The sequence below is a fragment of the Ursus maritimus genome, unplaced genomic scaffold (genome assembly GCF_017311325.1).
Source record: "Ursus maritimus isolate PB19 unplaced genomic scaffold, ASM1731132v1 scaffold_20, whole genome shotgun sequence".
Lineage (NCBI taxonomy): Eukaryota > Metazoa > Chordata > Mammalia > Carnivora > Ursidae > Ursus > Ursus maritimus.
This window is the reverse complement of record NW_024424453.1, coordinates 10,282,174-10,300,696: the sequence shown is the minus strand read 5'-3', so window position 1 is coordinate 10,300,696 and position 18,523 is coordinate 10,282,174.

Sequence of the window (18,523 nt, the reverse complement as noted above, 5' to 3'; positions counted from 1 at the left end):
AGTTGGCAAACGTATTTAGATTCAGGATTCCTACTGCTTTGAAAAACATTTAGTAGTATCTGTCAGTTGACATTTATAGGGATACCAGTTGGAGAACTGGGGGTGTTTCACTGTGATGTGAGCACAAGAATTGGGTCCAGTGAGCTATGAAGCTGAAGAAGAGAGCGTGAACCAGAGTAGAGGGTCTGGTATCAAACAGATTCCTGTGAACTCAGAAACAGTAGAATGGTGCTTGCTAGGGGCTAGAGGGTGAGGGAAACGGGAAGATGTTAGTTAAAGAGTACACACTTTCAGTGATAAGATGAATGGGTTCTGGGAACCTGATGTCGAGCATGGTGACTATCGTGAACGATACTGTATTAAATACTTGAAAGTCGCTAAGAGAGCAGATTCGAAATGTTATCACCACATACACAAAAAGAGGTAATCAGGTGAGGTGTTGGGGTGCTAATTAACCCCCATTGTGGTAATCATTTTGCAATATATATGTGTTTCAAATCATCACACTGTATACCTTCTGTTTAAGCAATGTTATATGCTAATAATAACAATAAAGTGGGGAAAAATTCGACTGATAAAGGACAGCCGTTGATAATGTCTCAAAGGATAGGGACACCATCAGATTTGAATTTTACAGCTAAATGTCTGGAGGCAGTATGAGAACGAACGGTAGGGGTTAGATACAGACTTAGCAAGTCTAAGTGAAAGGTGGTGAAAATCTGAATTCAGGTATTGATCGTGGGAGTAGAGAAACACAGAGAGAGATTTTCAGGAGGTAGAATCCAAAACACTTGATCACAGATTAAATGAATCATTGGATGGAGGGGTAGATCAAGGCTTTGCTGATCCATTCTCTATAACCTATTATTATCCATGAAATCAGTTTGCGAAACACCTGAATTTACAAGTGAAGGCCTATGGAGAAGGGTAATTACTTCTAATATTTAACAACCACGGATTTAACAGCCCAGGCACTCATTCTGGTTTTCAACACTGTATCAGAGCCAGGAGTGCCTTCACTTTGCCAGGTACTAACCCCTTAATAGTTGGATCATTGGGAGGTCCAGGGGATTCCAGGGGAAGAATTGGGGTTGAGGGGTTGTGGCGGCAGAGGGATTAGGGGGCTCAGGACAATAACTATTTACTAAACAAGCAGGAGGCCTTTCACCATTTCAACAACTGGTATGGCTAAATATTAGCTTTGGCTCTGATGAAGGCCTGAGAGAGATTAACCCCATTGCTAAGGAAATCAATAACCACACAAATTCACAGGAATCCTCCTCCGTGCATCGCCGACCATTTTCTACTAGTTCAAGTTATGGTGAAAAAGAAAGTTGAGAGCTGAGAGACCTAAGTTGGAGTTCTGGCTCTGCCCTGTAATATTGCATGACCCCAGGCAAATATTTAACATTTCTGAACTTCATTATTTTCTTTTATAAAATGGAACTAATAGCATTTACCCTAGTACCTCCGAGGGATGAAGCGTGGATCAAGTAACATAATATATACAAAAGAGCTTTGTAAATTGTGAAGCTCTCTGTAAAAGTTGGTTATTGTTTCAATATTAATGCTGTAACCTGAGTTTCCCTAGGCGTCCTCTGGCTGTGGAAGGCTTCATGACATAGGAATGACATTAATTTAAGCTGCAATAGATAGTCCTTGTTCCCTCCTGCCCACTCGGGATCTCAGCCCTTGCAACGTTCTCCTGAGGACTCCCCAGAGCTCTTAAGCCAGTCTGGCCCTCTCCTCAGCTGCAGGACTCGGGCTGGGCCCTGTCTTGGAGGGCATGGCTGTAGCTTCTCCTGATTCAAATAAACACCTTCCCAGGACACTGCCGTCACATGCCACTGCGTACATCAGGGCTTCGGCCACGGTCTCTCAGCCACTGCATTGTCCCACCAGTGCTGTGGTTGGAGCTGCAGCCACTTCCTGCTGAATGGCCACCCAAGCCCACACAAGGAGAGAGGAGCTACCCCGGGTCTTGGGTGGTAATTCTCAATCCCAGCTGTACGCTAACTTCTGGGAAGATTTATTTCACTTTATTTATTGGACAGTGGCTTGTTTCTCCAGTTCTTAAACCAGTTCTTTCTCACACACATTGTGTAAACTATGTTTCTCTTGCTTTTTTTTTTTTTTTTTTAAGATTTTATTTATTTATGAGAGAGAGAGAGTGCGTGCGCGTGAGCATGAGGGGAAGGGCAGAGGGAGAGGGAGAAGCGGGCTCCTTGCTGAGCAGGGAGTCCCATGAGATGTGGGGCTCCATCCAGATCCCAGGACCCTGGGATCATGACCTGAGCTGAAGGCAGACACTCAACCGACTGAGCCACCCGGGCGCCCCTTTTGCTTATCTTCTTAACCGTAAAGGAACAAGTTCTGTCTTTTTTTTCTTTACTGAAATAGAGTTGACATGCAATGTTACATTAGTTTCGAGTGTACTACAGAGTGATTCAACAAATCTATACGTTATGCTATGCTCTACGGAAAATTTTTAAATTCCAGTACCTAGTCCCTTCCCCCATCAGACTACCTGAAGCCAAATCCCTGGAGTTAGAACCCAGGCATCAGTAATTTTAAAAAAACACACAAGTGACTCTGATTCAAAAGAGTGTTGAGGGCCACCCTGCGGGTGGGGGAACACCTACCTCTCCCTGCCATGTGTCACTTGTTAGCCACGAAAGCCCCGCAGCGTGCGCCGCCCCTCCCCACCTGCCTCAGAGAGGTTCTCCAGAACCGTGACAGAAACTGCTACATTACGCCTCTCTTAATTTTTCCAATCTGTGGTCATTGCATTCACTCCTTGAAGTATAAGAAAATGCTGTTTGGGCGCCTGGGTGGCTCCATCAGTCAAGCGTCTGCCTTCGGCTCAGGTCTTGATCTCAGGGTCCTGGTATCAAGTCCCGCATCGGGCTCCCTGCTCAGTGGGGAGCCTGCTTCTCCCTGTTTCTCTGCCTGCCGCTCCCCCTGCTACTGCTAGCTCGTTCTCTCTGACAAATAAATAAATAAAATAAATAAATAAAATCTTAAAAGCTTTAAAAAAAGAAAATGCTGTTTTATTTTTATATCATACTTTTACCTTACTTTACATGTATATTTTATAATGTACATAAATAAATGCGTATTAATCCTGTGGGGTCAAAATATTTTATTAATTGGGGTGTGGGATCGAAATTTTGTAGAAGACACTCCATAGTTTCTTTTTTTTTTAAACATTTATTTATTTATTTATTTATTATTTTCACCTAGCCAGCATACAGTACATCATACATCATTAGTTGTTTTTTTTTTTTTTTAAGATTTTATTTATTTATTTATTCGACAGAGATAGAGACAGCCAGCAAGAGAGGGAACACAAGCAGGGGGAGTGGGAGAGGAAGAAGCAGGCTCATAGCGGAGGAGCCTGATGTGGGGCTCGATCCCATAACGCTGGGATCACGCCCTGAGCCGAAGGCAGACGCTTAACCGCTGTGCCTCCCAGGCACCCCCACTCCATAGTTTCTTAACGTAAAATTGACTTCATTTTTTCTGATCTAAAAAAATATCTATAACTCATTTATTAAATGGTCTCAGATACAGACTTTAAAAATTCATAAAGGAGTTGAGATTCCTAAATACTAGAAGTACTAGTAAAAGCCACAAGCTTAAAAGGGATTTTGTTTGGTTGTTTGGTTTTTGTTTTTGGTTTTTTTTGGTCAAACTGGTCTCCTGATTCCAAGACCGAGGGTTTTTAATAAATATTTAAATATTGTATATTTAAATATGAAATATTAATGCACATATATAGAAAAGTTTTTAAAAATTCACCTGTGAAATAAAGCTAGTAATTTTAAAACGACAGAGAGAGACTTTCTCAGATGTTTTCCAATCCGGTAGTAAAATGCCAATGTGTGTTTTGCTAACTGAAAGGGCCTCGACCACAAGACTTTTTTCCTTTCAGGATAATTTTGTAAACAGCTCGCCCCTTAATTAAGCAACATCAAAATCCTCAGCTAAATGATTCATCTCTAGTACATTGCAGAGGCATTGCAAAAAGGCTGTAATTACTAATACAAGTTTCTTGCAAATAGTTTTACACACGCACATTCCTTTTTCATTCTATGCTGTGAGTTATTTACCCCACCATACAAAATAGGTTATTAAAGCAAAACAGTTACAGAAAGTCTGAATGGTCATACTCTAAAAACTTTGAATTTTATTGGAAGGTGGAAAAAACATTTCCTGTGATTCTCTAATCAAAACTCCCTTGGGCCCCATCACAGGGCCTTTCAAAAGCAGCCCTGACCATTGAGAGGGGGAAATTTTGCCCGCACGAGAACCTCAGCTCCACTTTGTTTAGGAAGTGATGACTGAAGTTTAGTTCATTGGATCACATGGCCCGGAAACGCTGTGCCAGCTTGGATCTTACTTTGAGTTTCCTAAATAAACTCAGTGTATTTTAGTTCAAAGATGCAGAGACCTGTTGGTAACTCTTTGGCAATAGTTAGCAAACTATATTAAGGCTTCCTTCAGGCACTTCATGTATAACCTACACAAATTCCAGCTGTTTGCCTTTAGTCTATTTTTCTAGAGAATACATTTCTTCGATTAAAATCTATGTCACAGAGAATTTTTTTTTTTTTTTTGGAAAAACATGCTCATTAATTTTCTTTTATCTAAATATCTACTTGAAGAAAGTTGGTTGTCTAAACTCTTCAAGCAACTCCTCATATTAGAATGTCAAGTTCCTTTCTAGATTTAGCTAATGGGTCAGGAATGTAAACTTGATTTTGGTTGCTAAAAATTTTTCATTGTAGATCTTCCCAATCTCGTAATTTCATTTTAAGCTAAGTTTTTTCTTCTCATCCTATTTTCCCTGGTCATTTTTGAAGCTGGATTTTGTTTTGTTTTGTTTTGTTTTTTTGTTAAACTCTTCCTCTTTCTGCATTATGTATAGAAGGTGTTTTATCTTACATGGTAATCACCATGGTCAACAAAATCACTCCAAATCTCTCTCATTTATGTACTCCCTTTTGATGAAAAATTATAATAAAATGAAAAGTATCAAAGACTGTGCTTTCATGAGGCAGGGAATTCAGATTAAAATAATCTATTACTTAATGAAAAAGATAGAAATATTTTTTTATTTGTTGTAATTTACAATAAATGCTGTTCCAGTCTGTCCCATTTTTATATAGATGGGACTTTTTCAAGGGCTAGTCCTATGAGAACCAGTACTTTGTAAGTCCATAAATAAACAGGACAATAATTTTTTTTAACATCAGTCTAGGAACTGTTAACTTTCTTCACAGAATCCATTTCCCACATTTCTTAACATTTAAGCAGCAACAATTAGAGAAGTAAGTCTACTGGAAAGCAGGGGGTAGGCACGGACTCAAAACAAAAATTGCAAAGATAAAATGATGCCCAATATTTTAAAAACCTGCAATAGTTAATGACCACAGCAAAGGTGCCAAGTATGGACTAAGGTAAAGGAAGGAAAGATGAAGAAAGAAAAAGCATCTTGCAACAGTTAAGTCTAAGGAGTAGAAGGAAAAGCAAACGGGCAGGCTTTATAGATAGCATCCCATGATCCATTGGGCTAGTTTTGTGTAGAGAAAAGTACTTCAAGGTATAATTTTATATTTTCACTGATCTTTTCTTCACATCAAGAACATATGTACACATGATATAACAATGTATAACCTTGAGACTCATGAACCTAGTGTATATATAAAAGGCAAGTTCTAAGCAAATAATTTGGGAAGAGGAAAATTACCAAAATACACATTAGCCAAGTATATGTTGGACACCATTTATTAAAAAGCCAGCTAAGGGGCGCCTGGGTGGCTCAGTTGGTTAAGCATCCGCCTTCAGCTCAGGTCATGATCCAAGGGTCCTGTGATCAAGCCCCACCTCAGGCTCCCTGCTCAGTGGGGAGTCTGCTTTTCCCTCTGCTCCTCCCCCTGCTCATGCTCCCCCACCCAAATAAATAAATAAATAAATCTTTAAAAAAATTAAAAAATAAAAAGCCAGCTAAATTATATCCAACAGTGTAATTCTAAAACTGGCATTGGTTATTGGTGGTATCGGTTATTTGAATTCGTAAAAGTAAAATATTACCATTGATGAGAATGTGACAAATAGAAAGGAGAAGCTATTTTATGCACTGTTTCACCAGATGAATAAATAATAACATCAATTTAAAAAGACACAAAATTAGGGCTGATTGAGGCAACAAAGAAAAACTGAAGAAAAATCCATAGCAGTCTACAAACATTTGAAGGATAATGGCAAGAAATTAGTTTTAACCATTGTTATGGAGAATATTATGAAGAATTTGATACATTACATTGGCTTTAGCTTCAAGCAGGAGAGGAAATACAGACCATCCTGGTGGAGCATCCAGCACATTCTGCCCTCTCAAGTCAATGTCACAAGAACCTTGCAAACTAAGGGCTGTTATCTCTACTTATCTGATAAAGAAAACAGGGCTTCAGTGGGCTAACAACCTGTCCAAGGCTTTACATAGTTGAAAGCAAGCGAGATACTCTAATTCAAGTCTGTCTGGCTCACAGGTCACTTGTTGGAGTTTCCAACTTTATTCGAGAAAGCCCGGTAGATCCTTAAGTGTGCCAGAGGGCAAGGGGGAGGGGCCTAGGGAATTTGGGTCTTAGATCACTGTTTCCTCTTTAAACAAAATAGTTCCACTGTTGCTTGTTTTGTACTGGAGATCTGTGTGAGATTTCAGCAAAAACAAACAGGCAAACAAAAACTCTCCTGAGAAAGCTTCAAAGACACTCTACTACACAAGGCTGCCTAGAGCTCAGCTTTCACCAGCTCTGGACTGAAAAAAAACCTGTGGGAGGCAAAAATGTCCAGTTCAACTTTTTCTCTAGAGGTGATAAAGTGGAAAACAGACAATTATATTTTGAGAACCGAGCATGTCCCTTTTCTTCCTTGTTGTACAAGAATATAAGACATTATCGCACAGGTACTTTCTAGGATGAGGATGACAAATTTAGAGCACCCAAACCCTTGGCTGTCATGGCTACTCAGTCACCACTGAGTCAAACCAGAATCTTGGAATGTTTTCCTACAGAACTTTCCAGGCAGTTCAGTGAGTAAATCAGAGTTACATGAACTATTTAATTTTATTTCTATACCATCCTTTTCCATCAAAAACAATAAGGGGACACCTAAGTGTGAAGTCAGTTAAGCATCTGACTCTTGGTTTTGGCTCAGATCGTGATCTCGGGGTCCTGGACTCAAGCTCTGCATCAGGCTGCATGCTCAGCGTGGAATCCGCTTGGGATTCTCTCTCCCTCTGCCCCTCCTCTGCCCCCCCAACCAGCTCTCTCTCTCTCAAAATAATTATTGTTAAAAAGAAAAAAGAAGACAGTTTTTCTGTAAAAGCAATAGATTAAAATTTTTTAAAGCTATAAAGAAAAAAGAATACATCCTGAAGAAATTTACTTTTCCTCAGAATCAGTGTTTTTAAAAAAAAGACTTCAACCTGAATTTTCAAAATAAAACATCTCGTTGTCCCACTGTGGCCAGTGGAAAGTATGAAACTGCAGACTGTGCACTATTTTCTCCTTCATTCACTACCTGGGACCCAAGACCTATCGTTCCCTTCTGCTCCCATGCTCTCATTGGTCTCTGTTGGGCCACTTCACTCCAGCTCAACAGAAAGAATGAAGAAAGAAGCTTTCTTTAGCCCTCTTGTCAACTTGCAGATGTATAACCCCGCTAGAATCACAAAACCTACAGGTGATTGCTCTCCAATCTCATAAATGCCATCAGAACCGTCCCAGTGTGACTACCAGTTCTAAGAGCAAGTTTTTCTAAATCAGGGCATGATTTATGCTGGAAGAAAAAATGTTAGAGAAAGCATGTGTTGTGTCCTCATCCCCATTTTACTCAAGCCTTCTCCAGGATGAGGACATGGCAGGCAGCAAGATCAAGTGAACAGCGATAGAAATGTAAAGACTGAGGGANAGAGCAAGAGTATTTATTAAATCTGGGGGTCAGCAAAGGTGGCAAATACGATTCCCTCTTCTTTTGCAAGAAGATATAAAACAGGTTGTACTAGAAACTTTGTTAGGTGAGAAGAAAGAATTTTAAAAGATAAAAAGAAATTTGGTAGAGGTTGAGGGCAGATTTTTTTTCTTCCATTCTACCTTTTGGGAGTGGAGTTTTGTGTGATGGGAATTTACCTAAGACATTTTCAAGCTTTCAGGAGATTTATGGATCTGTGGAAGTGGGTAGAAAGAGAAACAGGAAGGTTGTGTGTGTTTTCAAAAAATCTATGGAAGGCCAAGATGAAAACTCTAGATATTTGTAAGGGAGACAGAGCTTCTGCTTTTCTTCTTTCTTGTTCAACACAGTTTATCATTAGAAGAAAAGGTAGAGATTCCGGGAGAATGACACTCTAGAAATGGTGAGGCATATCAGGCAAAAAAGGCCACATTATGCTGCAAAAACAACAAAATCTTATTGGTTTAAAACACTGAAGTTCTGCTTCTTGTTCCATCGACATACTGACCTACTCTGCTCATAGCATTCACTCACAGAGCACCCACCACATCACACTTACTGACGGAGAGCACTCCGCCATCTCAAATGTGCCAGAGAGAAAGAGAATACTAAAAGCTCCCATGTTGGCGATTAAGTGATTTTCCTGTAAGTAACATACATTCCTTCTGCATAAACGTTATTAACCAAAATCAACCACATAGTCCCACTGAGCCACAATGGGAATGGGAAGTAATAACCCCAGGTGCCCAGAACAGGAGATAACAGGAAACATTAGGAGAACATCACTAATAACTACCTCAAGAGGACATTCTCTGGTCTCTCAAAACTCTAAGCAAGTCCAGTGGAGCCTCATAGTAGGCCAGAAGAGGAAAACTCATAGCATCGTTTCTACTTGTATGTGGGGGGGTTAAAACGGAAGTAACATACAGGAATTAAAAGAAAAAACCCAACCCTCTAAACTACCTCATTCCCTATTTCTGACACATTTATGATAAAGTTTGAGCATGTAAATATGTGTGTGTGTGTGTGTGTGTAGCAGAGATAAAATAAACTCTCATTAAATGGACTGGCTTCAGGAAATGCTCAAAGACATACATTATTAAATGTCTACAAATTAATTCAATATTATTATTTTAAAATAAATATGAGAACTAATTAGAGCAATTACATATCATTGGGAAAGACTTTCAAGGAGCTTCCTCCAATAGAAAAAAAAAAAGGATGTGTTAAGGGCTAAGCTCATGTATTAAAAAAATGAATAAGTTGCAATTTCCTTTTTCAAAAAGTCACAGAGATGTCATCTGTATAAAAACAGTTGGCCAAAGGAAAACACTAATACTAAGTCTTTATTCATCTGAATGAATGTCAGTACTATCTTTCCAAGTCCTTAAGAGGATGATATTACTGTCATTATTCCAAAAAACTCAAGGGAAAATACTTCATACAAAATGCCACATAATCAGAGCTAGCTTGGATACACTGAACCTAAATAATCAGAATGTAATTCATCCTGAACATCTAGCATATCATAGTCACGGACTTCTAGACCCGTTGATGTCTGTACCATCGAATTGTTGGTTTCATGGCAGTCTAACTTTTCCTTGGACCAAGAAAGGATTCAGGTAGCTTGGCATGAAGTTTTACAATAACTCTGTGTTTGGAATATACTTCAAAGAGATAAAAACTAACTTTCATTTGAAAAGCAATGGAAGCTTTGGCAATGCATCTAAAGTCATCAAAGACACATTGACGATAGTTATTCATTCTTGCTTTATTTATTTACTTTTAAAGATTTTATCAATTTATTCATTTGACAGAGAGAGAGTGAGAGAGAGAGCACAAGCAGGTAGAGCAGCAGGCAGATGGAGAAGGAGAAGCAGGCTTCCTGCCAAGCAGGGAGCCCAATGCGGGGCTGGATCATGATCCGAGCCGAAGGCAGACCCTCAACGATTGAGCCACCCAGGTGCTCCCTGTTTTAATTATTATTTTTCTATTGTGAGAAGAATAAATTAGGTAACCTGGGATATCATTTAGGGTTGTTAGGCTGCAAGTAACAGAAAACAACTCCAAGTAAGAAACGCAGAAAAAGAATGTATTGAAGGGATCACAGGTAGCTTACAAAACCAAAGAAAAGCATGCACTAGGCTTGAAAAACAACAGGAATTGGGGCATGCAGGCGTCAATCAGCCACCACAGGATGCGGAAATTCCAACCAATGTTTTTAAAGAGTATTTATTTATTTATTTATTTGAGAGAGAGAAAGAGAGAGAGCATGAGGGGTTAGGGGGTGGGGGAGGGAAGGGCAGAGGGAGAGGAGGAAAGGCAGAAGCAGAGGGAGGAGCAGAGGGAGAAGGAGAAGCAGACTGCCCGTTGAGCAGGAGCCCAATAAGGGGCTCCATCCCAGGACCATGGGACCATGACCTGACCTGAGGGCAGACCCTTAACTGACTCAGCCATAGGTACCCCAAAGCTCCAACTAATTTTTAGGATTTTGCATCATTCTGCTCAACAGTCAGCGTCCTGGAGGTGATACTGATTGGCCTAATCTAAGTCACGCTCCCACCCCTTAGCTAGAGAGGGTCAAGATATCCTGATTGATTGTACCATTAGTCTTGAACACCAGGGAGGAAGGTAATTTTCTGAAAAGAATTTGGGTTGTTTTTACCAAATCAAGATAAAATAGCACATGCCTACTAAAACTAATATCTACTATACTAGGATATAGTCTGAAGAGCTGTAAAGTTAATAAAATACTTTTTAGGAGTGCCCACAAACTTCCACAGAACTAAAAATGTTGAAATTTGAGTTTCAGTCTCACCAGATTTTCTTTCTATGTAAGTGCTTGCGTGTATGTAATTATACCTGTATACGTGTATGTGTATGCCTAATCCAAGATTTGTTACACACACAAAAAGTAAGAGTCTAGCAAGAAGCGATGAGCTGTATACTATAAAATCCTTCAGAATACAGGTAGTAGAAAGCAGGATCTGAATTACTTCAATTTAACTTTCAGGTACAACAGCGTGAAAAGATAAAACACATTCCAGAGCAGCAAATAGTGTTATGATACAGAAAATAAGTTGTGTATGGGAGAGATGGGAAATCAGATTTGTAGCAGGGAGCCCAGATGATGAAGGACTTATATGCCAGGAGTTTGGATGTGTACCAAGCAGGCAATGAGGCACCAGGGAAGTTTGTTTAAGTATGACATGCTATGATCAGATTTGTATGTGTATGTTTATTTGTTTAACCACTGGTGGAAATGTGTGGGCCGGATTAAAGGAACAAACCACAGGAAGTAGGAGGCCTGATTAGGCAACTGGCAGTGATTTAGGCAAAACAAAGTTATAGGGACCTGACCTAAGACAATGGCAGTGCAGCTAGAAAGACAGGAACTGCATTAATTAGCTTTTTCTATATAACAAACTACCCCTCGAAACTTAGAGGTTTAAAGCAACAACGATTGAGATAGCTCATTGTTTCTCAGCTGTGGTGGTGGCGGGGGGGGGGGGTATGTCCCCCCACCACCAGCACCATCAGGGGACATTTGGCAGTGTCTGGAGATATTTTGGGTTATCATAGTGAGAAGCAGTGCTATTGTTATGGGTGAATTGAGGCTGGGGATGTTGCTAACCACCCATCATGGGACAGCCCCCAAGAACCTTCCAGTCCGAGATGTCAGTGGTGTTGAGATTGAGAAATTAGCTTATGATTCCGAAGGTCATCCGTTTGATCTAGCTTAGCTGGGATTCTGCCGACTGGGGCCAACTCCAGTCTCGGCAGGCCGATTCATGCACGCGTGGTCAGCTAGCTGGCAGCTGAGAGCTGGCTGATCTAAGGTGACTCTGGTGACCTCCTCTCTGACCCCTGTCATTTCTTATCCTCCGGCAGGTTGGCCAAGAATTGTACATGTGGTGAAGGCAGGGTTCCAAGAAACCAAGAAGAAAAGTGCAAGTCCTCTCGAGTCCCTGCCTCAGAATGCTCACACTCTCCATCTCATTCTATGAGCTGAAGCGAGTCACAAGTCCTGCCCAATTCAAGGACTAGAGAAATAGATGGTGCCTCTGGATATGAGGGCGATAGAAGAACTGCGATCGTTCTCGCAGTCCAGCACAGAGACGGACTCTTGGAATAGTTAGGAGGTGCAATCCAAACAGTTGGTGGTTGCTGGTGAAGGGGAGGGCTGACATTAAAATTATATTGACTTGGGATGCCAGGGTGGCTTAGTCGTTAAGCGTCTGCTTTCAGCTCAGGTCATGATCCCAGGGTGCTGGGATTGAGCCCTGCATCGGGCTTCTTGCTCAGCAGGGAGCCTTCTTGTCCCTCTGCCTGCCTGCTGCTCCCCTGGTCATGCTCTCTCTCTCTCTCTCTGACAGATAAATAAATAAAACCTTTTAAAAATAATAAATAAAATAAAATTATATTGACTAGAGGCCCATGCATAATTGAATCCTGTTTTTGGCTACCTACCTCCCCTTATGATTCCCAGAAGAAAATATATATACACAGAGAACAAAGCAAGATAAAAATGACCCCCTTTAATTCTATCTGGGGATGTTGACTCAAAAGCCAGTAGAAAGATTTTGTGAACTATTTCCTAGAGGGGTTCCTGTTACCAAGCAAGTTCAATCCTAAAAATCTACAATAAAAGCAGGACGAAAGACCCTCTACCTCTAGTCCATTCAAAAATGTCAGGTGTTCTCCAATGTGAAGAAAGTCACACGTAGGGAAGGGAAGAAGGCAAAGGAAGGAATGGGAGAATAGGGAGAAGGTATGGGAGTGGGAGGGAGAAGACAGGAGAGGAGTCATATGGCCATTAGGTGGCTCCCTTGGGAACCTTCAACTCAGCGCTTGAAGGGAAGAACACATCCTGCAAAGACCTCCCCCATGGACACTGTTCTCCCCCCCCACCCCCCCCCCCCCGGGGAGGGTCAAACATGGCGCTCCTGAAACACTCAGTCTCTGGCAGTGTTTCTCCCACAAGAGAGAAACTGCTCTTCAACTCCATCCACTCCTTTGGAGAAAACAGGGAGAAGGATACTATTCATCCTCAGCTTCTACGCCCTAACTGGTTGTAAACCATTAGATACAGGACGACGAGAGAGGAAAAACTTAAGACGACTCCTGAGCTCCAGACTGGACCCGTGGGAATGCTGAGCTTAATCTGCATGGGCATAGATAGTTGAGAATCCGTCAGCATAGCTGGTGGTGGATGCTGTGCGTGTGAAGAAATTACCCTTGGAGAGTGTGCAAAGTGGGAAGAGAAGCGAGCCAAGAGCAGAGCCTTGGGAACTACCAGCAGTGAAGCAGCAATGGAAAACGAGAGGCTCATAGAGTAGGCTTAGTAGACTGGCCGGTGATGTAAGTGAAAATCGGGAAGGGACAGGGAGTTGTAAAAAAAGAAAAGCATAAAGTTCCAAAATTTGACTATGGCCTATATCGTCAAATGCAGCAAGGATAAAAATAAGATTAAAGACCAAAATGAACATTCACTTTGGTACTGGTCATGGATGACTCAGTAGTTTAGGAGTAAATGAAAATTGAGATTAGGGTTGCAAGTCATGATTATTACTTTCTTGAATAAAGATGAAGGAAGAACAGCGATGTAAGAACATGTGATCAGAATTTTTTTATTTAAAGAGATTTGTGTATATTTACATGCTGGGGGGGAGGATTCACTGGAGTGATTGAAAATAAAAATTAAAGAGAAGCATGATGGAATGATCTCTCAAAGGACACAGAACAAATGAAATGCAGAATGGCACGCTGAAGAAGTTTTTTGTAAAGGAAGAGGGAAGCAGGACCTCACAAGCGAAGGAGGTCAGGAGCTGGAGGTTTTCAAGCGCTTAGCTGCTCTTCCTCTATCAAGCAGGGATCGGCCGTCACTCACCGATTCCAGACGCGTTGGGGAAGGGGAATGGGCTGGTGTTGATCAGAGAGCCAGAGGACAGTGATGAATATAATATTAGACCGTATACATGCAATTTCCATTTTATAAAGAGTGTGAAGAACTCAGAGTGAAAAAAACAAAGTAACAACTAAAAAGCCTGCAAAAAAAGTAAAGGTATTGAAATGAAAGATGGTCTAGCAATGTTTGTCTTCCAATGCAGGACATAACAAGGAAGGAAACCTGTGAGAGCAGCACTGAAAAGCATTTATTCTATATTTATTGACTATGCCAGGTCCTCCAAAGAATAAAGGACGCTTCGCCCCAGCTGTTGAAGAGCTCACGATCTGGCAAGAGAGAGAACCAAACAAACCCTTGTAAGGGAAGCTAACTGCAAGAGAGGTGCTCGTCGTGCTCTGGAGGTAGAGGGGGAAACACTTAACTGATCAAGAGGGGAGGAAGGGCATCACAGTGGGAGAAGAGTTCTGGAAACAAGCAGCATTGAAACTGAGATTTGAAGAAGGGAAGAATTCCATCAAGAGACTGGGTTGGGGGACCCCTGGGTGGCTCAGTCAGTGAAGTGTCTGCCTTCGGCTCAGGTCATGATCTCAAGGTCCTGGGATGGAGCCCCGCATCAGGCTCCCTGCTCAGTGGGGAGCCTGCTTCTTCCCTGCCTGCTGCTCCCCCTACCTGTGCTCTCTCTCTCTCTCTCTCTCTCTGGCAATTAAGAGGCTGGGTGGAGGTCGGAAAAGGCAATCTGAAAACTGGAACGAATGTGCAGAAGTGAAAAGAGTCTTACGAGGAATCGAGTCAAACAGACACATCAGGAGGCCTCATCCCTCTGCCAGTTAATGGAACAATCCTGTTTTTCCCTTTGGAGTGCCCCAACTCCTCACATGCATTCTGGAATTTTTTAAAAAGGGGGTAAGGAAATTAGGACTTGTCTGTCCTCTACTATTCTCATAAATAAAACACTTGCCAGTATTATCCCTCACCCCCAAGTTCTCTCTAAGTAACCTGAGGACTTCATTTCCACAGACAAGTCGTAGATTAATCATTGCTTTGCATTGAACCCTTTATATAGGTACGTGCATTCTGTTCTCATACTTCCAGGCACAAAGTCCTTCTAATAGAGAGATTTTGGCCCCTGCAGAGAGAGAAAGGGGTAGGGAATGGGAAGGAGTGTCTCTTAGCATCTCTCTTGAAATCCTCTGTCACATCATTTACTCCACTTTCATGCTGGCCCTGAATAACTGAAAAGGTTGCATTGTGTCTTGAATTTTAAAAAGTAATATATAATTCACTCACTGCATTAATTCAGGTGCAATCTTAAACAAACTGAACCATTTCAGCCACTAGGCAGGGTTAACTGGAAAAGGCTCCGTCCTCCATGAAGGTAACCTCCGGGGTCTATGGTGCATTTGGAAGTTGAAAAGTAATTCAAATGTGTACAGAAAGGATAGAACGAGAAATATGGTTCCTAAAACCTGGTTAAAAAAAATGCTATCTGAGTTGAATGTAAAGTGCTATTATTCTAATCTTTCTATTAAAAGATAATGCATGAGGGAAAATATTACATGTTTTCCTAACCTTAGCTTATGCATAAGAATGTAATTTATTTTTTAAAGAACACAAACACTACTGCAATTCTCGAAAATACCAAGCTTTGAAATCTTCTTAGTTCAAAATAAAGTCTTTGAGGGGACTGCCCAGCGATGCAAGGAAACGTAGATGAATGCATGTTTAAGTAATTGTAAAACTTATTTCACAACGCCGTCACCTGTGTGTGGAGCTGGTAGCAGACCACGCTAGCTCTGTCGGCGGTTCCTCTCACAAAGGCAAGGACGGACTCCAGCACGACTGTAAAATCCAGAATCACCTTGTTCTCAGAATGTGAAAGAGAGGTTTGAATGTATCAGATGGTTTAGGGTGATACTAAATGAGCTTCATTACATGTCATTCTTATCCAGAAAGCCCCAGATGTGCTGAGAACCTAGAAAAGAGGAAGAGTATCATCCTGGGGCGATGGTGGTGCTCAAACCCACGGGCGCACCTGGATCATTTGTTGTCTTCAAGTATCACAATTGCTTGCTCACTCGCACGCACTCTCTCTCTCTCACACACACTTCCATAAGAATACTTCTGATATTTAATCTTGTATCGCGTTAAATCCCTTTTTATTTTCAAGTGTTAGTATCGTTACATCATTTCCAACCACAAAGTAGGTAACGTTTTTAGAGAACTCACAGACCTTATCAGGAAGGACTAACCAAGATGACTAAATTCACTATTTTTTCTTATCTCTAAACACCTCTATTAAGAAGAAGAAATGCACAACACACACACACTATTTTTTTTAAAGATGGATAAGCTTAATAAAGATAAAGCTTTTTTGGCATAGATCTCCATTTCCTTGACAAAAGCGTATGACGATGGAAAATTTCATTACTGTAGACTTGACTAAGTTGGTATTTGTGATCACTCAGAAAAGGACTGAGCCAAAGTATATCTAATTACGTAAAATCATTAGAAAGTTGCATCTTTAGGTATGTAAGTTGTTTGGGGACATCTTCATTTACGGGCATGCATAAAATTGGAAGAAGCCTTTGGCTGTGTTGCCCCAGCCACCACCTCCCCTCTCCCACCCAGCTCCGTCCCCACGCGCTGCTTCAGTCTCCTCCGGCAAGAATCTCAGACGCATCCTGGAAGCACTGCAGGCGCCTACTCTTGAAGACTTGGCAAAAGCCATCTCCTCTGTGAAAACTCCCATGACAGAGCCTCCCGCCACCTTCTCAGTGTTACACACACCCAGCTTTCCAGAACTCTCTATGCTGTCTTAGCTCCTCCCACTGCCATTAAGTGTCCTGACTCTCATGCTCCCTCGTCTTCGCTCTCTGGAAGGTATAGGGTTTCTTCTGGACTTCGGACCTTTTTACCACTGATTCTTTCCACCTGGAATGTTCTTCCTCCAGACCATCCCACCACCCGGTCTTTCAAGTCTCATTGCTGTTATCACCTGGTAAGCAACAGCTTCTCTGACCACACTGTCCCATTACCTTGTTTTAATGTTTTTTGTTAGTTCCTTTGGTGTGTGTGTGTGTGTGTGTGTGTGTGTGTGTGTGTTTTATAGCCAATGTGATCTCTGTTCACTTTTTTATTGTCTGTCTCCTTCCTCCCCCTCCCCCCAGTCACTGTCATTAAAGTGTAAGCTCCTCCATGCTTAGAACAGTGGCTGGAGCATGATAGAAATTTAGTAATATTCTTGGAATGAAAGAATGAAAAAATGAATGCCTACCTCCTAGACAGCTGAGTTCCTTCAGGGGAGGCCATGCCTCATTGGTTTTGTATCCCTTGTATCTAACATTGTGGGTACAGAATAACATAAATGCTCATTGAATAAATGATCCATTAAGGAATGATTAAACAATGAATAATTATGTTTTTATTATACACATCAGAAAATATTAAGCTTGAACATATTAATATCTGCTTACAGTTTACTTACACAGTTTGATTATATAATTTTAGAAAAGATAACAAAGACAGGGACCTGCCGGAACTAAGATTTGGGGGGAATGGCTATAAATTTTTTAAGTCTTAATGGTCTGTTTTAAGCCATAAGAGGTTACGTGATTTACTGATGATACTTGAAAGTAATAAAAATATTTTTTAAAACAAACTCTGTGTTCTATTCCTTTTAACACTATAGGCTAAACTTTCTGAACCCACAAAAACCGTGGCTCATATACGCATGAGGCTCAGAAAGCTTCCTCAGTGTCTGATTCTGAGGCTTGGGGGCCTCAAGGAGAGTGGGGCTGTCAGCACAGAGATGGGATCCAGGAGAGAGGGGCGGACAGAATCCATCAGGACAGAGAGAAGATATGTCAACCCCAGGGAAAGTGAACTCTTTAGTTACGTACTACATTTTCCAAACCAAAGTTTGTGACATGCAGTGGGAGAAGGAGACCTAGCTGTAAAAGATAGAATGTATCTAGAAATGGCTTTGATGAGAGAGCAGGAGGCTGGCTGAAGACAAAGCAGAAGGGGACACCGTGCAACCTCCCCCCACCCCCCACTCCTGGGTGGGACACGTGTGACAATTCTTCCCGGGAGCTCCCAACTATCTTAATGTTAATGTCTTGCTAAAGGGAAAAACAATCTTAACTTGACAATGGCAAGGCCTCAGTATTTTGTAGGTCCTCTTTAGCATATGAAAGTTCTTTTGAAACCTCCCCTTTTCCTTATCCCCCCCCCAATCCCACAGTATATAATCAGCCACCCCTCACAACCCCCACGCAGCAGCTCCATCTGCCCACGGGTCCTGTCCCGGTGCTTTAATAAACCACCATTTTTCACCAAAGACGTTTCAAGAATTCTTTTCTTAGTTGTCAGCTCAGACCTCACCCCACCGAACCTCACTTATATTCCAAAACTGCATCAGCTTGAATCTAAAGCCAGCCCAGAGAACCCAGCGCTGACAGTTGCAATGTTACCAGGGGTACAAGTTAGCGCTCAGATTCTTCTGTATTTGGGTGAAATGTCTCATAAAACTTCTCAGCTCTCCCAGCTCTAATTGATTCCATGCTCATCAAACTTGCCGTTCAGTTTCTAAGATGTCTTAAA